The following is a 17,083-nucleotide window of genomic DNA, read 5'->3' as shown; positions in this document are numbered from 1 at the left end:
AACATTAGGGTAGTAAACTATATAAAGCTTACAGCACCTGGTATTCCCAGGCGGTCTCCCATCCAAGTACTAACCAGGCCCGACCCTGCTTAGCTTCCGAGATCAGACGAGTTCGGGCGTTCTCAAGGTGGTATGGCCGTAAGCGAAATCTGCTGCCAAAATTGGGCTATTTGAATGGTTAGAACATTAGGGTAGTAAACTATATAAAGCTTACAGCACCTGGTATTCCCAGGCGGTCTCCCATCCAAGTACTAACCAGGCCCGACCCTGCTTAGCTTCCGAGACCAGACGAGTTCGGGCGTTCTCAAGGTGGTATGGCCGTAAGCGAAATCTGCTGCCAAAATTGGGCTATTTGAATGGTTAGAACATTAGGGTAGTAAACTATATAAAGCTTACAGCACCTGGTATTCACAGGCGGTCTCCCATCCAAGTACTAACCAGGCCCGACCCTGCTTAGCTTCCGAGATCAGACGAGTTCGGGCGTTCTCAAGGTGGTATGGCCGTAAGCGAAATCTGCTGCCAAAATTGGGCTATTTGAATGGTTAGAACATTAGGGTAGTAAACTACATAAAGCTTACAGCACCTGGTATTCCCAGGCGGTCTCCCATCCAAGTACTAACCAGGCCCGACCCTGCTTAGCTTCCGAGATCAGACGAGTTCGGGCGTTCTCAAGGTGGTATGGTCGTAAGCGAAATCTCCTGCCAAAATTGGGCTATTTGAATGGTTAGAACATTAGGGTAGTAAACTACATAAAGCTTACAGCACCTGGTATTCCCAGGCGGTCTCCCATCCAAGTACTAACCAGGCCCGACCCTGCTTAGCTTCCGAGATCAGACGAGTTCGGGCGTTCTCAAGGTGGTATGGCCGTAAGCGAAATCTGCTGCCAAAATTGGGCTATTTGAATGGTTAGAACATTAGGGTAGTAAACTACATAAAGCTTACAGCACCTGGTATTCCCAGGCGGTCTCCCATCCAAGTACTAACCAGGCCCGACCCTGCTTAGCTTCCGAGATCAGACGAGTTCGGGCGTTCTCAAGGTGGTATGGCCGTAAGCGAAATCTGCAGCCAAAATTGGGCTATTTGAAGAAGAAAAAAAAGAGACTCTTTCAGGCTTTCTGAAGAAACTGAGAGACTATTTCAGGAATTTTGAGGGGAAAAAAGACAATTTAGGATTTTTGAAACATTTCATTGACTCTTTTTTTTTTTTTTAAACAATAAAGCTTACAGCACCTGGTATTCCCAGGCGGTCTCCCATCCAAGTACTAACCAGGCCCGACCCTGCTTAGCTTCCGAGATCAGACGAGTTCGGGCGTTCTCAAGGTGGTATGGCCGTAAGCGAAATCTGCTGCCAAAATTGGGCTATTTGAATAGTTAAAACATTAGGGTAGTAAACTATATAAAGCTTACAGCACCTGGTATTCCCAGGCGGTCTCCCATCCAAGTACTAACCAGGCCCGACCCTGCTTAGCTTCCGAGATCAGACGAGTTCGGGCGTTCTCAAGGTGGTATGGCCGTAAGCGAAATCTGCTGCCAAAATTGGGCTATTTGAATGGTTAGAACATTAGGGTAGTAAACTATATAAAGCTTACAGCACCTGGTATTCCCAGGCGGTCTCCCATCCAAGTACTAACCAGGCCCGACCCTGCTTAGCTTCCGAGATCAGACGAGTTCGGGCGTTCTCAAGGTGGTATGGCCGTAAGCGAAATCTGCTGCCAAAATTGGGCTATTTGAATAGTTAAAACATTAGGGTAGTAAACTATATAAAGCTTACAGCACCTGGTATTCCCAGGCGGTCTCCCATCCAAGTACTAACCAGGCCCGACCCTGCTTAGCTTCCGAGATCAGACGAGTTCGGGCGTTCTCAAGGTGGTATGGCCGTAAGCGAAATCTGCTGCCAAAATTGGGCTATTTGAATGGTTAGAACATTAGGGTAGTAAACTATATAAAGCTTACAGCACCTGGTATTCCCAGGCGGTCTCCCATCCAAGTACTAACCAGGCCCGACCCTGCTTAGCTTCCGAGATCAGACGAGTTCGGGCGTTCTCAAGGTGGTATGGCCGTAAGCGAAATCTGTTGCCAAAATTGGGCTATTTGAATGGTTAGAACATTAGGGTAGTAAACTACATAAAGCTTACAGCACCTGGTATTCCCAGGCGGTCTCCCATCCAAGTACTAACCAGGCCCGACCCTGCTTAGCTTCCGAGATCAGACGAGTTCGGGCGTTCTCAAGGTGGTATGGTCGTAAGCGAAATCTCCTGCCAAAATTGGGCTATTTGAATGGTTAGAACATTAGGGTAGTAAACTACATAAAGCTTACAGCACCTGGTATTCCCAGGCGGTCTCCCATCCAAGTACTAACCAGGCCCGACCCTGCTTAGCTTCCGAGATCAGACGAGTTCGGGCGTTCTCAAGGTGGTATGGCCGTAAGCGAAATCTGCTGCCAAAATTGGGCTATTTGAATGGTTAGAACATTAGGGTAGTAAACTACATAAAGCTTACAGCACCTGGTATTCCCAGGCGGTCTCCCATCCAAGTACTAACCAGGCCCGACCCTGCTTAGCTTCCGAGATGAGACGAGTTCGGGCGTTCTCAAGGTGGTATGGCCGTAAGCGAAATCTGCAGCCAAAATTGGGCTATTTGAAGAAGAAAAAAAAGAGACTCTTTCAGGCTTTCTGAAGAAACTGAGAGACTATTTCAGGAATTTTGAGGGGAAAAAAGACAATTTAGGATTTTTGAAACATTTCATTGACTCTTTTTTTTTTTTTTTTTTTTTAAACAATAAAGCTTACAGCACCTGGTATTCCCAGGCGGTCTCCCATCCAAGTACTAACCAGGCCCGACCCTGCTTAGCTTCCGAGATCAGACGAGTTCGGGCGTTCTCAAGGTGGTATGGCCGTAAGCGAAATCTGCTGCCAAAATTGGGCTATTTGAATGGTTAGAACATTAGGGTAGTAAACTACATAAAGCTTACAGCACCTGGTATTCCCAGGCGGTCTCCCATCCAAGTACTAACCAGGCCCGACCCTGCTTAGCTTCCGAGATCAGACGAGTTCGGGCGTTCTCAAGGTGGTATGGTCGTAAGCGAAATCTCCTGCCAAAATTGGGCTATTTGAATGGTTAGAACATTAGGGTAGTAAACTACATAAAGCTTACAGCACCTGGTATTCCCAGGCGGTCTCCCATCCAAGTACTAACCAGGCCCGACCCTGCTTAGCTTCCGAGATCAGACGAGTTCGGGCGTTCTCAAGGTGGTATGGCCGTAAGCGAAATCTGCTGCCAAAATTGGGCTATTTGAATGATTAGAACATTAGGGTAGTAAACTACATAAAGCTTACAGCACCTGGTATTCCCAGGCGGTCTCCCATCCAAGTACTAACCAGGCCCGACCCTGCTTAGCTTCCGAGATCAGACGAGTTCGGGCGTTCTCAAGGTGGTATGGCCGTAAGCGAAATCTGCAGCCAAAATTGGGCTATTTGAAGAAGAAAAAAAAGAGACTCTTTCAGGCTTTCTGAAGAAACTGAGAGACTATTTCAGGAATTTTGAGGGGAAAAAAGACAATTTAGGATTTTTGAAACATTTCATTGACTCTTTTTTTTTTTTTTTTTTTTAAACAATAAAGCTTACAGCACCTGGTATTCCCAGGCGGTCTCCCATCCAAGTACTAACCAGGCCCGACCCTGCTTAGCTTCCGAGATCAGACGAGTTCGGGCGTTCTCAAGGTGGTATGGCCGTAAGCGAAATCTGCTGCCAAAATTGGGCTATTTGAATAGTTAAAACATTAGGGTAGTAAACTATATAAAGCTTACAGCACCTGGTATTCCCAGGCGGTCTCCCATCCAAGTACTAACCAGGCCCGACCCTGCTTAGCTTCCGAGATCAGACGAGTTCGGGCGTTCTCAAGGTGGTATGGCCGTAAGCGAAATCTGCTGCCAAAATTGGGCTATTTGAATGGTTAGAACATTAGGGTAGTAAACTATATAAAGCTTACAGCACCTGGTATTCCCAGGCGGTCTCCCATCCAAGTACTAACCAGGCCCGACCCTGCTTAGCTTCCGAGATCAGACGAGTTCGGGCGTTCTCAAGGTGGTATGGCCGTAAGCGAAATCTGCTGCCAAAATTGGGCTATTTGAATAGTTAAAACATTAGGGTAGTAAACTATATAAAGCTTACAGCACCTGGTATTCCCAGGCGGTCTCCCATCCAAGTACTAACCAGGCCCGACCCTGCTTAGCTTCCGAGATCAGACGAGTTCGGGCGTTCTCAAGGTGGTATGGCCGTAAGCGAAATCTGCTGCCAAAATTGGGCTATTTGAATGGTTAGAACATTAGGGTAGTAAACTATATAAAGCTTACAGCACCTGGTATTCCCAGGCGGTCTCCCATCCAAGTACTAACCAGGCCCGACCCTGCTTAGCTTCCGAGATCAGACGAGTTCGGGCGTTCTCAAGGTGGTATGGCCGTAAGCGAAATCTGCTGCCAAAATTGGGCTATTTGAATGGTTAGAACATTAGGGTAGTAAACTATATAAAGCTTACAGCACCTGGTATTCCCAGGCGGTCTCCCATCCAAGTACTAACCAGGCCCGACCCTGCTTAGCTTCCGAGACCAGACGAGTTCGGGCGTTCTCAAGGTGGTATGGCCGTAAGCGAAATCTGCTGCCAAAATTGGGCTATTTGAATGGTTAGAACATTAGGGTAGTAAACTATATAAAGCTTACAGCACCTGGTATTCACAGGCGGTCTCCCATCCAAGTACTAACCAGGCCCGACCCTGCTTAGCTTCCGAGATCAGACGAGTTCGGGCGTTCTCAAGGTGGTATGGCCGTAAGCGAAATCTGCTGCCAAAATTGGGCTATTTGAATGGTTAGAACATTAGGGTAGTAAACTACATAAAGCTTACAGCACCTGGTATTCCCAGGCGGTCTCCCATCCAAGTACTAACCAGGCCCGACCCTGCTTAGCTTCCGAGATCAGACGAGTTCGGGCGTTCTCAAGGTGGTATGGTCGTAAGCGAAATCTCCTGCCAAAATTGGGCTATTTGAATGGTTAGAACATTAGGGTAGTAAACTACATAAAGCTTACAGCACCTGGTATTCCCAGGCGGTCTCCCATCCAAGTACTAACCAGGCCCGACCCTGCTTAGCTTCCGAGATCAGACGAGTTCGGGCGTTCTCAAGGTGGTATGGCCGTAAGCGAAATCTGCTGCCAAAATTGGGCTATTTGAATGGTTAGAACATTAGGGTAGTAAACTACATAAAGCTTACAGCACCTGGTATTCCCAGGCGGTCTCCCATCCAAGTACTAACCAGGCCCGACCCTGCTTAGCTTCCGAGATCAGACGAGTTCGGGCGTTCTCAAGGTGGTATGGCCGTAAGCGAAATCTGCAGCCAAAATTGGGCTATTTGAAGAAGAAAAAAAAGAGACTCTTTCAGGCTTTCTGAAGAAACTGAGAGACTATTTCAGGAATTTTGAGGGGAAAAAAGACAATTTAGGATTTTTGAAACATTTCATTGACTCTTTTTTTTTTTTTTAAACAATAAAGCTTACAGCACCTGGTATTCCCAGGCGGTCTCCCATCCAAGTACTAACCAGGCCCGACCCTGCTTAGCTTCCGAGATCAGACGAGTTCGGGCGTTCTCAAGGTGGTATGGCCGTAAGCGAAATCTGCTGCCAAAATTGGGCTATTTGAATGGTTAGAACATTAGGGTAGTAAACTATATAAAGCTTACAGCACCTGGTATTCCCAGGCGGTCTCCCATCCAAGTACTAACCAGGCCCGACCCTGCTTAGCTTCCGAGATCAGACGAGTTCGGGCGTTCTCAAGGTGGTATGGCCGTAAGCGAAATCTGCTGCCAAAATTGGGCTATTTGAATAGTTAAAACATTAGGGTAGTAAACTATATAAAGCTTACAGCACCTGCTATTCCCAGGCGGTCTCCCATCCAAGTACTAACCAGGCCCGACCCTGCCTAGCTTCCGAGATCAGACGAGTTCGGGCGTTCTCAAGGTGGTATGGCCGTAAGCGAAATCTGCTGCCAAAATTGGGCTATTTGAATAGTTGAAACATTAGGGTAGTAAACTATATAAAGCTTACAGCACCTGCTATTCCCAGGCGGTCTCCCATCCAAGTACTAACCAGGCCCGACCCTGCTTAGCTTCCGAGATCAGACGAGTTCGGGCGTTCTCAAGGTGGTATGGCCGTAAGCGAAATCTGCTGCCAAAATTGGGCTATTTGAATGGTTAGAACATTAGGGTAGTAAACTATATAAAGCTTACAGCACCTGGTATTCCCAGGCGGTCTCCCATCCAAGTACTAACCAGGCCCGACCCTGCTTAGCTTCCGAGATCAGACGAGTTCGGGCGTTCTCAAGGTGGTATGGCCGTAAGCGAAATCTGCTGCCAAAATTGGGCTATTTGAATAGTTAAAACATTAGGGTAGTAAACTATATAAAGCTTACAGCACCTGGTATTCCCAGGCGGTCTCCCATCCAAGTACTAACCAGGCCCGACCCTGCTTAGCTTCCGAGATCAGACGAGTTCGGGCGTTCTCAAGGTGGTATGGCCGTAAGCGAAATCTGCTGCCAAAATTGGGCTATTTGAATGGTTAGAACATTAGGGTAGTAAACTATATAAAGCTTACAGCACCTGGTATTCCCAGGCGGTCTCCCATCCAAGTACTAACCAGGCCCGACCCTGCTTAGCTTCCGAGATCAGACGAGTTCGGGCGTTCTCAAGGTGGTATGGCCGTAAGCGAAATCTGTTGCCAAAATTGGGCTATTTGAATGGTTAGAACATTAGGGTAGTAAACTACATAAAGCTTACAGCACCTGGTATTCCCAGGCGGTCTCCCATCCAAGTACTAACCAGGCCCGACCCTGCTTAGCTTCCGAGATCAGACGAGTTCGGGCGTTCTCAAGGTGGTATGGTCGTAAGCGAAATCTCCTGCCAAAATTGGGCTATTTGAATGGTTAGAACATTAGGGTAGTAAACTACATAAAGCTTACAGCACCTGGTATTCCCAGGCGGTCTCCCATCCAAGTACTAACCAGGCCCGACCCTGCTTAGCTTCCGAGATCAGACGAGTTCGGGCGTTCTCAAGGTGGTATGGCCGTAAGCGAAATCTGCTGCCAAAATTGGGCTATTTGAATGGTTAGAACATTAGGGTAGTAAACTACATAAAGCTTACAGCACCTGGTATTCCCAGGCGGTCTCCCATCCAAGTACTAACCAGGCCCGACCCTGCTTAGCTTCCGAGATGAGACGAGTTCGGGCGTTCTCAAGGTGGTATGGCCGTAAGCGAAATCTGCAGCCAAAATTGGGCTATTTGAAGAAGAAAAAAAAGAGACTCTTTCAGGCTTTCTGAAGAAACTGAGAGACTATTTCAGGAATTTTGAGGGGAAAAAAGACAATTTAGGATTTTTGAAACATTTCATTGACTCTTTTTTTTTTTTTTTTTTTTTAAACAATAAAGCTTACAGCACCTGGTATTCCCAGGCGGTCTCCCATCCAAGTACTAACCAGGCCCGACCCTGCTTAGCTTCCGAGATCAGACGAGTTCGGGCGTTCTCAAGGTGGTATGGCCGTAAGCGAAATCTGCTGCCAAAATTGGGCTATTTGAATGGTTAGAACATTAGGGTAGTAAACTACATAAAGCTTACAGCACCTGGTATTCCCAGGCGGTCTCCCATCCAAGTACTAACCAGGCCCGACCCTGCTTAGCTTCCGAGATCAGACGAGTTCGGGCGTTCTCAAGGTGGTATGGTCGTAAGCAAAATCTCCTGCCAAAATTGGGCTATTTGAATGGTTAGAACATTAGGGTAGTAAACTACATAAAGCTTACAGCACCTGGTATTCCCAGGCGGTCTCCCATCCAAGTACTAACCAGGCCCGACCCTGCTTAGCTTCCGAGATCAGACGAGTTCGGGCGTTCTCAAGGTGGTATGGCCGTAAGCGAAATCTGCTGCCAAAATTGGGCTATTTGAATGATTAGAACATTAGGGTAGTAAACTACATAAAGCTTACAGCACCTGGTATTCCCAGGCGGTCTCCCATCCAAGTACTAACCAGGCCCGACCCTGCTTAGCTTCCGAGATCAGACGAGTTCGGGCGTTCTCAAGGTGGTATGGCCGTAAGCGAAATCTGCAGCCAAAATTGGGCTATTTGAAGAAGAAAAAAAAGAGACTCTTTCAGGCTTTCTGAAGAAACTGAGAGACTATTTCAGGAATTTTGAGGGGAAAAAAGACAATTTAGGATTTTTGAAACATTTCATTGACTCTTTTTTTTTTTTTTTTTTTTTAAACAATAAAGCTTACAGCACCTGGTATTCCCAGGCGGTCTCCCATCCAAGTACTAACCAGGCCCGACCCTGCTTAGCTTCCGAGATCAGACGAGTTCGGGCGTTCTCAAGGTGGTATGGCCGTAAGCGAAATCTGCTGCCAAAATTGGGCTATTTGAATAGTTAAAACATTAGGGTAGTAAACTATATAAAGCTTACAGCACCTGGTATTCCCAGGCGGTCTCCCATCCAAGTACTAACCAGGCCCGACCCTGCTTAGCTTCCGAGATCAGACGAGTTCGGGCGTTCTCAAGGTGGTATGGCCGTAAGCGAAATCTGCTGCCAAAATTGGGCTATTTGAATGGTTAGAACATTAGGGTAGTAAACTATATAAAGCTTACAGCACCTGGTATTCCCAGGCGGTCTCCCATCCAAGTACTAACCAGGCCCGACCCTGCTTAGCTTCCGAGATCAGACGAGTTCGGGCGTTCTCAAGGTGGTATGGCCGTAAGCGAAATCTGCTGCCAAAATTGGGCTATTTGAATAGTTAAAACATTAGGGTAGTAAACTATATAAAGCTTACAGCACCTGGTATTCCCAGGCGGTCTCCCATCCAAGTACTAACCAGGCCCGACCCTGCTTAGCTTCCGAGATCAGACGAGTTCGGGCGTTCTCAAGGTGGTATGGCCGTAAGCGAAATCTGCTGCCAAAATTGGGCTATTTGAATGGTTAGAACATTAGGGTAGTAAACTATATAAAGCTTACAGCACCTGGTATTCCCAGGCGGTCTCCCATCCAAGTACTAACCAGGCCCGACCCTGCTTAGCTTCCGAGATCAGACGAGTTCGGGCGTTCTCAAGGTGGTATGGCCGTAAGCGAAATCTGCTGCCAAAATTGGGCTATTTGAATGGTTAGAACATTAGGGTAGTAAACTACATAAAGCTTACAGCACCTGGTATTCCCAGGCGGTCTCCCATCCAAGTACTAACCAGGCCCGACCCTGCTTAGCTTCCGAGATCAGACGAGTTCGGGCGTTCTCAAGGTGGTATGGCCGTAAGCGAAATCTGCAGCCAAAATTGGGCTATTTGAAGAAGAAAAAAAAGAGACTCTTTCAGGCTTTCTGAAGAAACTGAGAGACTATTTCAGGAATTTTGAGGGGAAAAAAGACAATTTAGGATTTTTGAAACATTTCATTGACTCTTTTTTTTTTTTTAAACAATAAAGCTTACAGCACCTGGTATTCCCAGGCGGTCTCCCATCCAAGTACTAACCAGGCCCGACCCTGCTTAGCTTCCGAGATCAGACGAGTTCGGGCGTTCTCAAGGTGGTATGGCCGTAAGCGAAATCTGCTGCCAAAATTGGGCTATTTGAATGGTTAGAACATTAGGGTAGTAAACTATATAAAGCTTACAGCACCTGGTATTCCCAGGCGGTCTCCCATCCAAGTACTAACCAGGCCCGACCCTGCTTAGCTTCCGAGATCAGACGAGTTCGGGCGTTCTCAAGGTGGTATGGCCGTAAGCGAAATCTGCTGCCAAAATTGGGCTATTTGAATAGTTAAAACATTAGGGTAGTAAACTATATAAAGCTTACAGCACCTGCTATTCCCAGGCGGTCTCCCATCCAAGTACTAACCAGGCCCGACCCTGCCTAGCTTCCGAGATCAGACGAGTTCGGGCGTTCTCAAGGTGGTATGGCCGTAAGCGAAATCTGCTGCCAAAATTGGGCTATTTGAATAGTTGAAACATTAGGGTAGTAAACTATATAAAGCTTACAGCACCTGCTATTCCCAGGCGGTCTCCCATCCAAGTACTAACCAGGCCCGACCCTGCTTAGCTTCCGAGATCAGACGAGTTCGGGCGTTCTCAAGGTGGTATGGCCGTAAGCGAAATCTGCTGCCAAAATTGGGCTATTTGAATGGTTAGAACATTAGGGTAGTAAACTATATAAAGCTTACAGCACCTGGTATTCCCAGGCGGTCTCCCATCCAAGTACTAACCAGGCCCGACCCTGCTTAGCTTCCGAGATCAGACGAGTTCGGGCGTTCTCAAGGTGGTATGGCCGTAAGCGAAATCTGCTGCCAAAATTGGGCTATTTGAATAGTTAAAACATTAGGGTAGTAAACTATATAAAGCTTACAGCACCTGGTATTCCCAGGCGGTCTCCCATCCAAGTACTAACCAGGCCCGACCCTGCTTAGCTTCCGAGATCAGACGAGTTCGGGCGTTCTCAAGGTGGTATGGCCGTAAGCGAAATCTGCTGCCAAAATTGGGCTATTTGAATGGTTAGAACATTAGGGTAGTAAACTATATAAAGCTTACAGCACCTGGTATTCCCAGGCGGTCTCCCATCCAAGTACTAACCAGGCCCGACCCTGCTTAGCTTCCGAGATCAGACGAGTTCGGGCGTTCTCAAGGTGGTATGGCCGTAAGCGAAATCTGTTGCCAAAATTGGGCTATTTGAATGGTTAGAACATTAGGGTAGTAAACTACATAAAGCTTACAGCACCTGGTATTCCCAGGCGGTCTCCCATCCAAGTACTAACCAGGCCCGACCCTGCTTAGCTTCCGAGATCAGACGAGTTCGGGCGTTCTCAAGGTGGTATGGTCGTAAGCGAAATCTCCTGCCAAAATTGGGCTATTTGAATGGTTAGAACATTAGGGTAGTAAACTACATAAAGCTTACAGCACCTGGTATTCCCAGGCGGTCTCCCATCCAAGTACTAACCAGGCCCGACCCTGCTTAGCTTCCGAGATCAGACGAGTTCGGGCGTTCTCAAGGTGGTATGGCCGTAAGCGAAATCTGCTGCCAAAATTGGGCTATTTGAATGGTTAGAACATTAGGGTAGTAAACTACATAAAGCTTACAGCACCTGGTATTCCCAGGCGGTCTCCCATCCAAGTACTAACCAGGCCCGACCCTGCTTAGCTTCCGAGATGAGACGAGTTCGGGCGTTCTCAAGGTGGTATGGCCGTAAGCGAAATCTGCAGCCAAAATTGGGCTATTTGAAGAAGAAAAAAAAGAGACTCTTTCAGGCTTTCTGAAGAAACTGAGAGACTATTTCAGGAATTTTGAGGGGAAAAAAGACAATTTAGGATTTTTGAAACATTTCATTGACTCTTTTTTTTTTTTTTTTTTTTTAAACAATAAAGCTTACAGCACCTGGTATTCCCAGGCGGTCTCCCATCCAAGTACTAACCAGGCCCGACCCTGCTTAGCTTCCGAGATCAGACGAGTTCGGGCGTTCTCAAGGTGGTATGGCCGTAAGCGAAATCTGCTGCCAAAATTGGGCTATTTGAATGGTTAGAACATTAGGGTAGTAAACTACATAAAGCTTACAGCACCTGGTATTCCCAGGCGGTCTCCCATCCAAGTACTAACCAGGCCCGACCCTGCTTAGCTTCCGAGATCAGACGAGTTCGGGCGTTCTCAAGGTGGTATGGTCGTAAGCAAAATCTCCTGCCAAAATTGGGCTATTTGAATGGTTAGAACATTAGGGTAGTAAACTACATAAAGCTTACAGCACCTGGTATTCCCAGGCGGTCTCCCATCCAAGTACTAACCAGGCCCGACCCTGCTTAGCTTCCGAGATCAGACGAGTTCGGGCGTTCTCAAGGTGGTATGGCCGTAAGCGAAATCTGCTGCCAAAATTGGGCTATTTGAATGATTAGAACATTAGGGTAGTAAACTACATAAAGCTTACAGCACCTGGTATTCCCAGGCGGTCTCCCATCCAAGTACTAACCAGGCCCGACCCTGCTTAGCTTCCGAGATCAGACGAGTTCGGGCGTTCTCAAGGTGGTATGGCCGTAAGCGAAATCTGCAGCCAAAATTGGGCTATTTGAAGAAGAAAAAAAAGAGACTCTTTCAGGCTTTCTGAAGAAACTGAGAGACTATTTCAGGAATTTTGAGGGGAAAAAAGACAATTTAGGATTTTTGAAACATTTCATTGACTCTTTTTTTTTTTTTTTTTTTTTAAACAATAAAGCTTACAGCACCTGGTATTCCCAGGCGGTCTCCCATCCAAGTACTAACCAGGCCCGACCCTGCTTAGCTTCCGAGATCAGACGAGTTCGGGCGTTCTCAAGGTGGTATGGCCGTAAGCGAAATCTGCTGCCAAAATTGGGCTATTTGAATAGTTAAAACATTAGGGTAGTAAACTATATAAAGCTTACAGCACCTGGTATTCCCAGGCGGTCTCCCATCCAAGTACTAACCAGGCCCGACCCTGCTTAGCTTCCGAGATCAGACGAGTTCGGGCGTTCTCAAGGTGGTATGGCCGTAAGCGAAATCTGCTGCCAAAATTGGGCTATTTGAATGGTTAGAACATTAGGGTAGTAAACTATATAAAGCTTACAGCACCTGGTATTCCCAGGCGGTCTCCCATCCAAGTACTAACCAGGCCCGACCCTGCTTAGCTTCCGAGATCAGACGAGTTCGGGCGTTCTCAAGGTGGTATGGCCGTAAGCGAAATCTGCTGCCAAAATTGGGCTATTTGAATAGTTAAAACATTAGGGTAGTAAACTATATAAAGCTTACAGCACCTGGTATTCCCAGGCGGTCTCCCATCCAAGTACTAACCAGGCCCGACCCTGCTTAGCTTCCGAGATCAGACGAGTTCGGGCGTTCTCAAGGTGGTATGGCCGTAAGCGAAATCTGCTGCCAAAATTGGGCTATTTGAATGGTTAGAACATTAGGGTAGTAAACTATATAAAGCTTACAGCACCTGGTATTCCCAGGCGGTCTCCCATCCAAGTACTAACCAGGCCCGACCCTGCTTAGCTTCCGAGATCAGACGAGTTCGGGCGTTCTCAAGGTGGTATGGCCGTAAGCGAAATCTGCTGCCAAAATTGGGCTATTTGAATGGTTAGAACATTAGGGTAGTAAACTATATAAAGCTTACAGCACCTGGTATTCCCAGGCGGTCTCCCATCCAAGTACTAACCAGGCCCGACCCTGCTTAGCTTCCGAGACCAGACGAGTTCGGGCGTTCTCAAGGTGGTATGGCCGTAAGCGAAATCTGCTGCCAAAATTGGGCTATTTGAATGGTTAGAACATTAGGGTAGTAAACTATATAAAGCTTACAGCACCTGGTATTCACAGGCGGTCTCCCATCCAAGTACTAACCAGGCCCGACCCTGCTTAGCTTCCGAGATCAGACGAGTTCGGGCGTTCTCAAGGTGGTATGGCCGTAAGCGAAATCTGCTGCCAAAATTGGGCTATTTGAATGGTTAGAACATTAGGGTAGTAAACTACATAAAGCTTACAGCACCTGGTATTCCCAGGCGGTCTCCCATCCAAGTACTAACCAGGCCCGACCCTGCTTAGCTTCCGAGATCAGACGAGTTCGGGCGTTCTCAAGGTGGTATGGTCGTAAGCGAAATCTCCTGCCAAAATTGGGCTATTTGAATGGTTAGAACATTAGGGTAGTAAACTACATAAAGCTTACAGCACCTGGTATTCCCAGGCGGTCTCCCATCCAAGTACTAACCAGGCCCGACCCTGCTTAGCTTCCGAGATCAGACGAGTTCGGGCGTTCTCAAGGTGGTATGGCCGTAAGCGAAATCTGCTGCCAAAATTGGGCTATTTGAATGGTTAGAACATTAGGGTAGTAAACTACATAAAGCTTACAGCACCTGGTATTCCCAGGCGGTCTCCCATCCAAGTACTAACCAGGCCCGACCCTGCTTAGCTTCCGAGATCAGACGAGTTCGGGCGTTCTCAAGGTGGTATGGCCGTAAGCGAAATCTGCAGCCAAAATTGGGCTATTTGAAGAAGAAAAAAAAGAGACTCTTTCAGGCTTTCTGAAGAAACTGAGAGACTATTTCAGGAATTTTGAGGGGAAAAAAGACAATTTAGGATTTTTGAAACATTTCATTGACTCTTTTTTTTTTTTTTAAACAATAAAGCTTACAGCACCTGGTATTCCCAGGCGGTCTCCCATCCAAGTACTAACCAGGCCCGACCCTGCTTAGCTTCCGAGATCAGACGAGTTCGGGCGTTCTCAAGGTGGTATGGCCGTAAGCGAAATCTGCTGCCAAAATTGGGCTATTTGAATAGTTAAAACATTAGGGTAGTAAACTATATAAAGCTTACAGCACCTGGTATTCCCAGGCGGTCTCCCATCCAAGTACTAACCAGGCCCGACCCTGCTTAGCTTCCGAGATCAGACGAGTTCGGGCGTTCTCAAGGTGGTATGGCCGTAAGCGAAATCTGCTGCCAAAATTGGGCTATTTGAATGGTTAGAACATTAGGGTAGTAAACTATATAAAGCTTACAGCACCTGGTATTCCCAGGCGGTCTCCCATCCAAGTACTAACCAGGCCCGACCCTGCTTAGCTTCCGAGATCAGACGAGTTCGGGCGTTCTCAAGGTGGTATGGCCGTAAGCGAAATCTGCTGCCAAAATTGGGCTATTTGAATAGTTAAAACATTAGGGTAGTAAACTATATAAAGCTTACAGCACCTGGTATTCCCAGGCGGTCTCCCATCCAAGTACTAACCAGGCCCGACCCTGCTTAGCTTCCGAGATCAGACGAGTTCGGGCGTTCTCAAGGTGGTATGGCCGTAAGCGAAATCTGCTGCCAAAATTGGGCTATTTGAATGGTTAGAACATTAGGGTAGTAAACTATATAAAGCTTACAGCACCTGGTATTCCCAGGCGGTCTCCCATCCAAGTACTAACCAGGCCCGACCCTGCTTAGCTTCCGAGATCAGACGAGTTCGGGCGTTCTCAAGGTGGTATGGCCGTAAGCGAAATCTGTTGCCAAAATTGGGCTATTTGAATGGTTAGAACATTAGGGTAGTAAACTACATAAAGCTTACAGCACCTGGTATTCCCAGGCGGTCTCCCATCCAAGTACTAACCAGGCCCGACCCTGCTTAGCTTCCGAGATCAGACGAGTTCGGGCGTTCTCAAGGTGGTATGGTCGTAAGCGAAATCTCCTGCCAAAATTGGGCTATTTGAATGGTTAGAACATTAGGGTAGTAAACTACATAAAGCTTACAGCACCTGGTATTCCCAGGCGGTCTCCCATCCAAGTACTAACCAGGCCCGACCCTGCTTAGCTTCCGAGATCAGACGAGTTCGGGCGTTCTCAAGGTGGTATGGCCGTAAGCGAAATCTGCTGCCAAAATTGGGCTATTTGAATGGTTAGAACATTAGGGTAGTAAACTACATAAAGCTTACAGCACCTGGTATTCCCAGGCGGTCTCCCATCCAAGTACTAACCAGGCCCGACCCTGCTTAGCTTCCGAGATGAGACGAGTTCGGGCGTTCTCAAGGTGGTATGGCCGTAAGCGAAATCTGCAGCCAAAATTGGGCTATTTGAAGAAGAAAAAAAAGAGACTCTTTCAGGCTTTCTGAAGAAACTGAGAGACTATTTCAGGAATTTTGAGGGGAAAAAAGACAATTTAGGATTTTTGAAACATTTCATTGACTCTTTTTTTTTTTTTTTTTTTTAAACAATAAAGCTTACAGCACCTGGTATTCCCAGGCGGTCTCCCATCCAAGTACTAACCAGGCCCGACCCTGCTTAGCTTCCGAGATCAGACGAGTTCGGGCGTTCTCAAGGTGGTATGGCCGTAAGCGAAATCTGCTGCCAAAATTGGGCTATTTGAATGGTTAGAACATTAGGGTAGTAAACTACATAAAGCTTACAGCACCTGGTATTCCCAGGCGGTCTCCCATCCAAGTACTAACCAGGCCCGACCCTGCTTAGCTTCCGAGATCAGACGAGTTCGGGCGTTCTCAAGGTGGTATGGTCGTAAGCGAAATCTCCTGCCAAAATTGGGCTATTTGAATGGTTAGAACATTAGGGTAGTAAACTACATAAAGCTTACAGCACCTGGTATTCCCAGGCGGTCTCCCATCCAAGTACTAACCAGGCCCGACCCTGCTTAGCTTCCGAGATCAGACGAGTTCGGGCGTTCTCAAGGTGGTATGGCCGTAAGCGAAATCTGCTGCCAAAATTGGGCTATTTGAATGATTAGAACATTAGGGTAGTAAACTACATAAAGCTTACAGCACCTGGTATTCCCAGGCGGTCTCCCATCCAAGTACTAACCAGGCCCGACCCTGCTTAGCTTCCGAGATCAGACGAGTTCGGGCGTTCTCAAGGTGGTATGGCCGTAAGCGAAATCTGCAGCCAAAATTGGGCTATTTGAAGAAGAAAAAAAAGAGACTCTTTCAGGCTTTCTGAAGAAACTGAGAGACTATTTCAGGAATTTTGAGGGGAAAAAAGACAATTTAGGATTTTTGAAACATTTCATTGACTCTTTTTTTTTTTTTTTTTTTTAAACAATAAAGCTTACAGCACCTGGTATTCCCAGGCGGTCTCCCATCCAAGTACTAACCAGGCCCGACCCTGCTTAGCTTCCGAGATCAGACGAGTTCGGGCGTTCTCAAGGTGGTATGGCCGTAAGCGAAATCTGCTGCCAAAATTGGGCTATTTGAATAGTTAAAACATTAGGGTAGTAAACTATATAAAGCTTACAGCACCTGGTATTCCCAGGCGGTCTCCCATCCAAGTACTAACCAGGCCCGACCCTGCTTAGCTTCCGAGATCAGACGAGTTCGGGCGTTCTCAAGGTGGTATGGCCGTAAGCGAAATCTGCTGCCAAAATTGGGCTATTTGAATGGTTAGAACATTAGGGTAGTAAACTATATAAAGCTTACAGCACCTGGTATTCCCAGGCGGTCTCCCATCCAAGTACTAACCAGGCCCGACCCTGCTTAGCTTCCGAGATCAGACGAGTTCGGGCGTTCTCAAGGTGGTATGGCCGTAAGCGAAATCTGCTGCCAAAATTGGGC

At 47.2% G+C, this 17,083-nt stretch overlaps 87 non-coding genes across 87 annotated transcripts; all 87 read right to left on the bottom strand.

Annotated features, from left to right (window-relative positions):
- Positions 1–25: 25 nt before the first annotated feature.
- On the bottom strand, positions 26–144 carry LOC148988467 (5S ribosomal RNA). Its single transcript, XR_016155590.1, has one exon. It is a non-coding gene; the product is annotated as a 5S ribosomal RNA (ribosomal RNA).
- A 63-nt stretch (positions 145–207) lies between these two features.
- LOC148988466 (5S ribosomal RNA) lies at positions 208–326 on the bottom strand. Its single transcript, XR_016161162.1, has one exon. It is a non-coding gene; the product is annotated as a 5S ribosomal RNA (ribosomal RNA).
- A 63-nt stretch (positions 327–389) lies between these two features.
- On the bottom strand, positions 390–508 carry LOC148988465 (5S ribosomal RNA). The gene has a single exon (XR_016161372.1). It is a non-coding gene; the product is annotated as a 5S ribosomal RNA (ribosomal RNA).
- Positions 509–571: 63 nt separating this feature from the next.
- On the bottom strand, positions 572–690 carry LOC148988464 (5S ribosomal RNA). The gene has a single exon (XR_016162943.1). It is a non-coding gene; the product is annotated as a 5S ribosomal RNA (ribosomal RNA).
- A 63-nt stretch (positions 691–753) lies between these two features.
- LOC148988463 (5S ribosomal RNA) lies at positions 754–872 on the bottom strand. Its single transcript, XR_016155589.1, has one exon. It is a non-coding gene; the product is annotated as a 5S ribosomal RNA (ribosomal RNA).
- A 63-nt stretch (positions 873–935) lies between these two features.
- On the bottom strand, positions 936–1,054 carry LOC148988462 (5S ribosomal RNA). The gene has a single exon (XR_016155588.1). It is a non-coding gene; the product is annotated as a 5S ribosomal RNA (ribosomal RNA).
- A 164-nt stretch (positions 1,055–1,218) lies between these two features.
- Positions 1,219–1,337, bottom strand: LOC148988461 (5S ribosomal RNA). The gene has a single exon (XR_016155587.1). It is a non-coding gene; the product is annotated as a 5S ribosomal RNA (ribosomal RNA).
- Positions 1,338–1,400: 63 nt separating this feature from the next.
- LOC148988460 (5S ribosomal RNA) lies at positions 1,401–1,519 on the bottom strand. The gene has a single exon (XR_016155586.1). It is a non-coding gene; the product is annotated as a 5S ribosomal RNA (ribosomal RNA).
- A 63-nt stretch (positions 1,520–1,582) lies between these two features.
- LOC148988459 (5S ribosomal RNA) lies at positions 1,583–1,701 on the bottom strand. Its single transcript, XR_016155585.1, has one exon. It is a non-coding gene; the product is annotated as a 5S ribosomal RNA (ribosomal RNA).
- Positions 1,702–1,764: 63 nt separating this feature from the next.
- Positions 1,765–1,883, bottom strand: LOC148988458 (5S ribosomal RNA). Its single transcript, XR_016155584.1, has one exon. It is a non-coding gene; the product is annotated as a 5S ribosomal RNA (ribosomal RNA).
- A 63-nt stretch (positions 1,884–1,946) lies between these two features.
- LOC148988457 (5S ribosomal RNA) lies at positions 1,947–2,065 on the bottom strand. The gene has a single exon (XR_016155583.1). It is a non-coding gene; the product is annotated as a 5S ribosomal RNA (ribosomal RNA).
- A 63-nt stretch (positions 2,066–2,128) lies between these two features.
- LOC148988456 (5S ribosomal RNA) lies at positions 2,129–2,247 on the bottom strand. Its single transcript, XR_016162942.1, has one exon. It is a non-coding gene; the product is annotated as a 5S ribosomal RNA (ribosomal RNA).
- A 63-nt stretch (positions 2,248–2,310) lies between these two features.
- Positions 2,311–2,429, bottom strand: LOC148988455 (5S ribosomal RNA). Its single transcript, XR_016155582.1, has one exon. It is a non-coding gene; the product is annotated as a 5S ribosomal RNA (ribosomal RNA).
- A 63-nt stretch (positions 2,430–2,492) lies between these two features.
- On the bottom strand, positions 2,493–2,611 carry LOC148988454 (5S ribosomal RNA). The gene has a single exon (XR_016163787.1). It is a non-coding gene; the product is annotated as a 5S ribosomal RNA (ribosomal RNA).
- Positions 2,612–2,782: 171 nt separating this feature from the next.
- On the bottom strand, positions 2,783–2,901 carry LOC148988453 (5S ribosomal RNA). The gene has a single exon (XR_016155581.1). It is a non-coding gene; the product is annotated as a 5S ribosomal RNA (ribosomal RNA).
- Positions 2,902–2,964: 63 nt separating this feature from the next.
- LOC148988452 (5S ribosomal RNA) lies at positions 2,965–3,083 on the bottom strand. The gene has a single exon (XR_016162940.1). It is a non-coding gene; the product is annotated as a 5S ribosomal RNA (ribosomal RNA).
- Positions 3,084–3,146: 63 nt separating this feature from the next.
- On the bottom strand, positions 3,147–3,265 carry LOC148988451 (5S ribosomal RNA). Its single transcript, XR_016155579.1, has one exon. It is a non-coding gene; the product is annotated as a 5S ribosomal RNA (ribosomal RNA).
- A 63-nt stretch (positions 3,266–3,328) lies between these two features.
- Positions 3,329–3,447, bottom strand: LOC148988450 (5S ribosomal RNA). The gene has a single exon (XR_016155578.1). It is a non-coding gene; the product is annotated as a 5S ribosomal RNA (ribosomal RNA).
- A 170-nt stretch (positions 3,448–3,617) lies between these two features.
- LOC148988449 (5S ribosomal RNA) lies at positions 3,618–3,736 on the bottom strand. The gene has a single exon (XR_016155577.1). It is a non-coding gene; the product is annotated as a 5S ribosomal RNA (ribosomal RNA).
- Positions 3,737–3,799: 63 nt separating this feature from the next.
- LOC148988448 (5S ribosomal RNA) lies at positions 3,800–3,918 on the bottom strand. The gene has a single exon (XR_016155576.1). It is a non-coding gene; the product is annotated as a 5S ribosomal RNA (ribosomal RNA).
- A 63-nt stretch (positions 3,919–3,981) lies between these two features.
- On the bottom strand, positions 3,982–4,100 carry LOC148988447 (5S ribosomal RNA). The gene has a single exon (XR_016155575.1). It is a non-coding gene; the product is annotated as a 5S ribosomal RNA (ribosomal RNA).
- Positions 4,101–4,163: 63 nt separating this feature from the next.
- On the bottom strand, positions 4,164–4,282 carry LOC148988446 (5S ribosomal RNA). The gene has a single exon (XR_016155574.1). It is a non-coding gene; the product is annotated as a 5S ribosomal RNA (ribosomal RNA).
- A 63-nt stretch (positions 4,283–4,345) lies between these two features.
- LOC148988445 (5S ribosomal RNA) lies at positions 4,346–4,464 on the bottom strand. The gene has a single exon (XR_016155573.1). It is a non-coding gene; the product is annotated as a 5S ribosomal RNA (ribosomal RNA).
- A 63-nt stretch (positions 4,465–4,527) lies between these two features.
- LOC148988444 (5S ribosomal RNA) lies at positions 4,528–4,646 on the bottom strand. The gene has a single exon (XR_016161161.1). It is a non-coding gene; the product is annotated as a 5S ribosomal RNA (ribosomal RNA).
- A 63-nt stretch (positions 4,647–4,709) lies between these two features.
- On the bottom strand, positions 4,710–4,828 carry LOC148988443 (5S ribosomal RNA). Its single transcript, XR_016161371.1, has one exon. It is a non-coding gene; the product is annotated as a 5S ribosomal RNA (ribosomal RNA).
- Positions 4,829–4,891: 63 nt separating this feature from the next.
- On the bottom strand, positions 4,892–5,010 carry LOC148988442 (5S ribosomal RNA). Its single transcript, XR_016162939.1, has one exon. It is a non-coding gene; the product is annotated as a 5S ribosomal RNA (ribosomal RNA).
- Positions 5,011–5,073: 63 nt separating this feature from the next.
- On the bottom strand, positions 5,074–5,192 carry LOC148988441 (5S ribosomal RNA). Its single transcript, XR_016155572.1, has one exon. It is a non-coding gene; the product is annotated as a 5S ribosomal RNA (ribosomal RNA).
- A 63-nt stretch (positions 5,193–5,255) lies between these two features.
- LOC148988440 (5S ribosomal RNA) lies at positions 5,256–5,374 on the bottom strand. Its single transcript, XR_016155571.1, has one exon. It is a non-coding gene; the product is annotated as a 5S ribosomal RNA (ribosomal RNA).
- A 164-nt stretch (positions 5,375–5,538) lies between these two features.
- LOC148988439 (5S ribosomal RNA) lies at positions 5,539–5,657 on the bottom strand. Its single transcript, XR_016155570.1, has one exon. It is a non-coding gene; the product is annotated as a 5S ribosomal RNA (ribosomal RNA).
- Positions 5,658–5,720: 63 nt separating this feature from the next.
- On the bottom strand, positions 5,721–5,839 carry LOC148988438 (5S ribosomal RNA). Its single transcript, XR_016155568.1, has one exon. It is a non-coding gene; the product is annotated as a 5S ribosomal RNA (ribosomal RNA).
- A 63-nt stretch (positions 5,840–5,902) lies between these two features.
- LOC148988437 (5S ribosomal RNA) lies at positions 5,903–6,021 on the bottom strand. Its single transcript, XR_016163994.1, has one exon. It is a non-coding gene; the product is annotated as a 5S ribosomal RNA (ribosomal RNA).
- Positions 6,022–6,084: 63 nt separating this feature from the next.
- LOC148988436 (5S ribosomal RNA) lies at positions 6,085–6,203 on the bottom strand. Its single transcript, XR_016162299.1, has one exon. It is a non-coding gene; the product is annotated as a 5S ribosomal RNA (ribosomal RNA).
- A 63-nt stretch (positions 6,204–6,266) lies between these two features.
- On the bottom strand, positions 6,267–6,385 carry LOC148988435 (5S ribosomal RNA). The gene has a single exon (XR_016155567.1). It is a non-coding gene; the product is annotated as a 5S ribosomal RNA (ribosomal RNA).
- Positions 6,386–6,448: 63 nt separating this feature from the next.
- LOC148988434 (5S ribosomal RNA) lies at positions 6,449–6,567 on the bottom strand. Its single transcript, XR_016155566.1, has one exon. It is a non-coding gene; the product is annotated as a 5S ribosomal RNA (ribosomal RNA).
- A 63-nt stretch (positions 6,568–6,630) lies between these two features.
- LOC148988433 (5S ribosomal RNA) lies at positions 6,631–6,749 on the bottom strand. Its single transcript, XR_016155565.1, has one exon. It is a non-coding gene; the product is annotated as a 5S ribosomal RNA (ribosomal RNA).
- A 63-nt stretch (positions 6,750–6,812) lies between these two features.
- On the bottom strand, positions 6,813–6,931 carry LOC148988432 (5S ribosomal RNA). Its single transcript, XR_016162938.1, has one exon. It is a non-coding gene; the product is annotated as a 5S ribosomal RNA (ribosomal RNA).
- Positions 6,932–6,994: 63 nt separating this feature from the next.
- On the bottom strand, positions 6,995–7,113 carry LOC148988431 (5S ribosomal RNA). The gene has a single exon (XR_016155564.1). It is a non-coding gene; the product is annotated as a 5S ribosomal RNA (ribosomal RNA).
- A 63-nt stretch (positions 7,114–7,176) lies between these two features.
- Positions 7,177–7,295, bottom strand: LOC148988430 (5S ribosomal RNA). Its single transcript, XR_016163786.1, has one exon. It is a non-coding gene; the product is annotated as a 5S ribosomal RNA (ribosomal RNA).
- Positions 7,296–7,466: 171 nt separating this feature from the next.
- LOC148988429 (5S ribosomal RNA) lies at positions 7,467–7,585 on the bottom strand. Its single transcript, XR_016155563.1, has one exon. It is a non-coding gene; the product is annotated as a 5S ribosomal RNA (ribosomal RNA).
- Positions 7,586–7,648: 63 nt separating this feature from the next.
- LOC148988428 (5S ribosomal RNA) lies at positions 7,649–7,767 on the bottom strand. The gene has a single exon (XR_016162937.1). It is a non-coding gene; the product is annotated as a 5S ribosomal RNA (ribosomal RNA).
- Positions 7,768–7,830: 63 nt separating this feature from the next.
- On the bottom strand, positions 7,831–7,949 carry LOC148988427 (5S ribosomal RNA). The gene has a single exon (XR_016155562.1). It is a non-coding gene; the product is annotated as a 5S ribosomal RNA (ribosomal RNA).
- A 63-nt stretch (positions 7,950–8,012) lies between these two features.
- LOC148988426 (5S ribosomal RNA) lies at positions 8,013–8,131 on the bottom strand. The gene has a single exon (XR_016155561.1). It is a non-coding gene; the product is annotated as a 5S ribosomal RNA (ribosomal RNA).
- A 171-nt stretch (positions 8,132–8,302) lies between these two features.
- On the bottom strand, positions 8,303–8,421 carry LOC148988425 (5S ribosomal RNA). Its single transcript, XR_016155560.1, has one exon. It is a non-coding gene; the product is annotated as a 5S ribosomal RNA (ribosomal RNA).
- Positions 8,422–8,484: 63 nt separating this feature from the next.
- On the bottom strand, positions 8,485–8,603 carry LOC148988424 (5S ribosomal RNA). Its single transcript, XR_016155559.1, has one exon. It is a non-coding gene; the product is annotated as a 5S ribosomal RNA (ribosomal RNA).
- Positions 8,604–8,666: 63 nt separating this feature from the next.
- Positions 8,667–8,785, bottom strand: LOC148988423 (5S ribosomal RNA). Its single transcript, XR_016155557.1, has one exon. It is a non-coding gene; the product is annotated as a 5S ribosomal RNA (ribosomal RNA).
- A 63-nt stretch (positions 8,786–8,848) lies between these two features.
- Positions 8,849–8,967, bottom strand: LOC148988422 (5S ribosomal RNA). Its single transcript, XR_016155556.1, has one exon. It is a non-coding gene; the product is annotated as a 5S ribosomal RNA (ribosomal RNA).
- Positions 8,968–9,030: 63 nt separating this feature from the next.
- LOC148988421 (5S ribosomal RNA) lies at positions 9,031–9,149 on the bottom strand. Its single transcript, XR_016155555.1, has one exon. It is a non-coding gene; the product is annotated as a 5S ribosomal RNA (ribosomal RNA).
- Positions 9,150–9,212: 63 nt separating this feature from the next.
- On the bottom strand, positions 9,213–9,331 carry LOC148988420 (5S ribosomal RNA). The gene has a single exon (XR_016155554.1). It is a non-coding gene; the product is annotated as a 5S ribosomal RNA (ribosomal RNA).
- Positions 9,332–9,494: 163 nt separating this feature from the next.
- LOC148988419 (5S ribosomal RNA) lies at positions 9,495–9,613 on the bottom strand. Its single transcript, XR_016155553.1, has one exon. It is a non-coding gene; the product is annotated as a 5S ribosomal RNA (ribosomal RNA).
- Positions 9,614–9,676: 63 nt separating this feature from the next.
- LOC148988418 (5S ribosomal RNA) lies at positions 9,677–9,795 on the bottom strand. Its single transcript, XR_016155552.1, has one exon. It is a non-coding gene; the product is annotated as a 5S ribosomal RNA (ribosomal RNA).
- A 63-nt stretch (positions 9,796–9,858) lies between these two features.
- On the bottom strand, positions 9,859–9,977 carry LOC148988417 (5S ribosomal RNA). The gene has a single exon (XR_016163993.1). It is a non-coding gene; the product is annotated as a 5S ribosomal RNA (ribosomal RNA).
- A 63-nt stretch (positions 9,978–10,040) lies between these two features.
- LOC148988416 (5S ribosomal RNA) lies at positions 10,041–10,159 on the bottom strand. Its single transcript, XR_016162298.1, has one exon. It is a non-coding gene; the product is annotated as a 5S ribosomal RNA (ribosomal RNA).
- A 63-nt stretch (positions 10,160–10,222) lies between these two features.
- LOC148988415 (5S ribosomal RNA) lies at positions 10,223–10,341 on the bottom strand. Its single transcript, XR_016155551.1, has one exon. It is a non-coding gene; the product is annotated as a 5S ribosomal RNA (ribosomal RNA).
- Positions 10,342–10,404: 63 nt separating this feature from the next.
- Positions 10,405–10,523, bottom strand: LOC148988414 (5S ribosomal RNA). Its single transcript, XR_016155550.1, has one exon. It is a non-coding gene; the product is annotated as a 5S ribosomal RNA (ribosomal RNA).
- Positions 10,524–10,586: 63 nt separating this feature from the next.
- LOC148988413 (5S ribosomal RNA) lies at positions 10,587–10,705 on the bottom strand. Its single transcript, XR_016155549.1, has one exon. It is a non-coding gene; the product is annotated as a 5S ribosomal RNA (ribosomal RNA).
- Positions 10,706–10,768: 63 nt separating this feature from the next.
- Positions 10,769–10,887, bottom strand: LOC148988412 (5S ribosomal RNA). Its single transcript, XR_016162936.1, has one exon. It is a non-coding gene; the product is annotated as a 5S ribosomal RNA (ribosomal RNA).
- A 63-nt stretch (positions 10,888–10,950) lies between these two features.
- LOC148988411 (5S ribosomal RNA) lies at positions 10,951–11,069 on the bottom strand. The gene has a single exon (XR_016155548.1). It is a non-coding gene; the product is annotated as a 5S ribosomal RNA (ribosomal RNA).
- Positions 11,070–11,132: 63 nt separating this feature from the next.
- LOC148988410 (5S ribosomal RNA) lies at positions 11,133–11,251 on the bottom strand. The gene has a single exon (XR_016163785.1). It is a non-coding gene; the product is annotated as a 5S ribosomal RNA (ribosomal RNA).
- A 171-nt stretch (positions 11,252–11,422) lies between these two features.
- LOC148988409 (5S ribosomal RNA) lies at positions 11,423–11,541 on the bottom strand. Its single transcript, XR_016155546.1, has one exon. It is a non-coding gene; the product is annotated as a 5S ribosomal RNA (ribosomal RNA).
- A 63-nt stretch (positions 11,542–11,604) lies between these two features.
- Positions 11,605–11,723, bottom strand: LOC148988408 (5S ribosomal RNA). Its single transcript, XR_016162935.1, has one exon. It is a non-coding gene; the product is annotated as a 5S ribosomal RNA (ribosomal RNA).
- A 63-nt stretch (positions 11,724–11,786) lies between these two features.
- Positions 11,787–11,905, bottom strand: LOC148988407 (5S ribosomal RNA). The gene has a single exon (XR_016155545.1). It is a non-coding gene; the product is annotated as a 5S ribosomal RNA (ribosomal RNA).
- Positions 11,906–11,968: 63 nt separating this feature from the next.
- Positions 11,969–12,087, bottom strand: LOC148988406 (5S ribosomal RNA). Its single transcript, XR_016155544.1, has one exon. It is a non-coding gene; the product is annotated as a 5S ribosomal RNA (ribosomal RNA).
- A 171-nt stretch (positions 12,088–12,258) lies between these two features.
- Positions 12,259–12,377, bottom strand: LOC148988405 (5S ribosomal RNA). The gene has a single exon (XR_016155543.1). It is a non-coding gene; the product is annotated as a 5S ribosomal RNA (ribosomal RNA).
- A 63-nt stretch (positions 12,378–12,440) lies between these two features.
- On the bottom strand, positions 12,441–12,559 carry LOC148988404 (5S ribosomal RNA). The gene has a single exon (XR_016155542.1). It is a non-coding gene; the product is annotated as a 5S ribosomal RNA (ribosomal RNA).
- A 63-nt stretch (positions 12,560–12,622) lies between these two features.
- On the bottom strand, positions 12,623–12,741 carry LOC148988403 (5S ribosomal RNA). The gene has a single exon (XR_016155541.1). It is a non-coding gene; the product is annotated as a 5S ribosomal RNA (ribosomal RNA).
- Positions 12,742–12,804: 63 nt separating this feature from the next.
- Positions 12,805–12,923, bottom strand: LOC148988402 (5S ribosomal RNA). The gene has a single exon (XR_016155540.1). It is a non-coding gene; the product is annotated as a 5S ribosomal RNA (ribosomal RNA).
- Positions 12,924–12,986: 63 nt separating this feature from the next.
- Positions 12,987–13,105, bottom strand: LOC148988401 (5S ribosomal RNA). The gene has a single exon (XR_016155539.1). It is a non-coding gene; the product is annotated as a 5S ribosomal RNA (ribosomal RNA).
- A 63-nt stretch (positions 13,106–13,168) lies between these two features.
- Positions 13,169–13,287, bottom strand: LOC148988400 (5S ribosomal RNA). Its single transcript, XR_016161160.1, has one exon. It is a non-coding gene; the product is annotated as a 5S ribosomal RNA (ribosomal RNA).
- Positions 13,288–13,350: 63 nt separating this feature from the next.
- Positions 13,351–13,469, bottom strand: LOC148988399 (5S ribosomal RNA). Its single transcript, XR_016161370.1, has one exon. It is a non-coding gene; the product is annotated as a 5S ribosomal RNA (ribosomal RNA).
- Positions 13,470–13,532: 63 nt separating this feature from the next.
- On the bottom strand, positions 13,533–13,651 carry LOC148988398 (5S ribosomal RNA). Its single transcript, XR_016162934.1, has one exon. It is a non-coding gene; the product is annotated as a 5S ribosomal RNA (ribosomal RNA).
- Positions 13,652–13,714: 63 nt separating this feature from the next.
- On the bottom strand, positions 13,715–13,833 carry LOC148988397 (5S ribosomal RNA). The gene has a single exon (XR_016155538.1). It is a non-coding gene; the product is annotated as a 5S ribosomal RNA (ribosomal RNA).
- A 63-nt stretch (positions 13,834–13,896) lies between these two features.
- LOC148988396 (5S ribosomal RNA) lies at positions 13,897–14,015 on the bottom strand. The gene has a single exon (XR_016155537.1). It is a non-coding gene; the product is annotated as a 5S ribosomal RNA (ribosomal RNA).
- A 164-nt stretch (positions 14,016–14,179) lies between these two features.
- LOC148988395 (5S ribosomal RNA) lies at positions 14,180–14,298 on the bottom strand. The gene has a single exon (XR_016155535.1). It is a non-coding gene; the product is annotated as a 5S ribosomal RNA (ribosomal RNA).
- Positions 14,299–14,361: 63 nt separating this feature from the next.
- LOC148988394 (5S ribosomal RNA) lies at positions 14,362–14,480 on the bottom strand. Its single transcript, XR_016155534.1, has one exon. It is a non-coding gene; the product is annotated as a 5S ribosomal RNA (ribosomal RNA).
- A 63-nt stretch (positions 14,481–14,543) lies between these two features.
- Positions 14,544–14,662, bottom strand: LOC148988393 (5S ribosomal RNA). Its single transcript, XR_016155533.1, has one exon. It is a non-coding gene; the product is annotated as a 5S ribosomal RNA (ribosomal RNA).
- A 63-nt stretch (positions 14,663–14,725) lies between these two features.
- On the bottom strand, positions 14,726–14,844 carry LOC148988392 (5S ribosomal RNA). The gene has a single exon (XR_016155532.1). It is a non-coding gene; the product is annotated as a 5S ribosomal RNA (ribosomal RNA).
- A 63-nt stretch (positions 14,845–14,907) lies between these two features.
- On the bottom strand, positions 14,908–15,026 carry LOC148988391 (5S ribosomal RNA). The gene has a single exon (XR_016155531.1). It is a non-coding gene; the product is annotated as a 5S ribosomal RNA (ribosomal RNA).
- A 63-nt stretch (positions 15,027–15,089) lies between these two features.
- On the bottom strand, positions 15,090–15,208 carry LOC148988390 (5S ribosomal RNA). The gene has a single exon (XR_016162933.1). It is a non-coding gene; the product is annotated as a 5S ribosomal RNA (ribosomal RNA).
- A 63-nt stretch (positions 15,209–15,271) lies between these two features.
- On the bottom strand, positions 15,272–15,390 carry LOC148988389 (5S ribosomal RNA). The gene has a single exon (XR_016155530.1). It is a non-coding gene; the product is annotated as a 5S ribosomal RNA (ribosomal RNA).
- Positions 15,391–15,453: 63 nt separating this feature from the next.
- LOC148988388 (5S ribosomal RNA) lies at positions 15,454–15,572 on the bottom strand. Its single transcript, XR_016163784.1, has one exon. It is a non-coding gene; the product is annotated as a 5S ribosomal RNA (ribosomal RNA).
- A 170-nt stretch (positions 15,573–15,742) lies between these two features.
- On the bottom strand, positions 15,743–15,861 carry LOC148988387 (5S ribosomal RNA). The gene has a single exon (XR_016155529.1). It is a non-coding gene; the product is annotated as a 5S ribosomal RNA (ribosomal RNA).
- A 63-nt stretch (positions 15,862–15,924) lies between these two features.
- On the bottom strand, positions 15,925–16,043 carry LOC148988386 (5S ribosomal RNA). Its single transcript, XR_016162932.1, has one exon. It is a non-coding gene; the product is annotated as a 5S ribosomal RNA (ribosomal RNA).
- Positions 16,044–16,106: 63 nt separating this feature from the next.
- LOC148988385 (5S ribosomal RNA) lies at positions 16,107–16,225 on the bottom strand. Its single transcript, XR_016155528.1, has one exon. It is a non-coding gene; the product is annotated as a 5S ribosomal RNA (ribosomal RNA).
- Positions 16,226–16,288: 63 nt separating this feature from the next.
- On the bottom strand, positions 16,289–16,407 carry LOC148988384 (5S ribosomal RNA). Its single transcript, XR_016155527.1, has one exon. It is a non-coding gene; the product is annotated as a 5S ribosomal RNA (ribosomal RNA).
- A 170-nt stretch (positions 16,408–16,577) lies between these two features.
- On the bottom strand, positions 16,578–16,696 carry LOC148988383 (5S ribosomal RNA). Its single transcript, XR_016155526.1, has one exon. It is a non-coding gene; the product is annotated as a 5S ribosomal RNA (ribosomal RNA).
- A 63-nt stretch (positions 16,697–16,759) lies between these two features.
- On the bottom strand, positions 16,760–16,878 carry LOC148988382 (5S ribosomal RNA). The gene has a single exon (XR_016155524.1). It is a non-coding gene; the product is annotated as a 5S ribosomal RNA (ribosomal RNA).
- Positions 16,879–16,941: 63 nt separating this feature from the next.
- On the bottom strand, positions 16,942–17,060 carry LOC148988381 (5S ribosomal RNA). The gene has a single exon (XR_016155523.1). It is a non-coding gene; the product is annotated as a 5S ribosomal RNA (ribosomal RNA).
- Positions 17,061–17,083: the final 23 nt, after the last annotated feature.

This window comes from Pimephales promelas, chromosome 3 (genome assembly GCF_988280905.1).
Source record: "Pimephales promelas chromosome 3, fPimPro1.hap1.1, whole genome shotgun sequence".
In the NCBI taxonomy this organism is placed as follows: domain Eukaryota; kingdom Metazoa; phylum Chordata; class Actinopteri; order Cypriniformes; family Leuciscidae; genus Pimephales; species Pimephales promelas.
The sequence above is the reverse complement of the archived record's forward strand: the minus strand, read 5'-3'. Positions and strand labels throughout refer to the sequence as shown.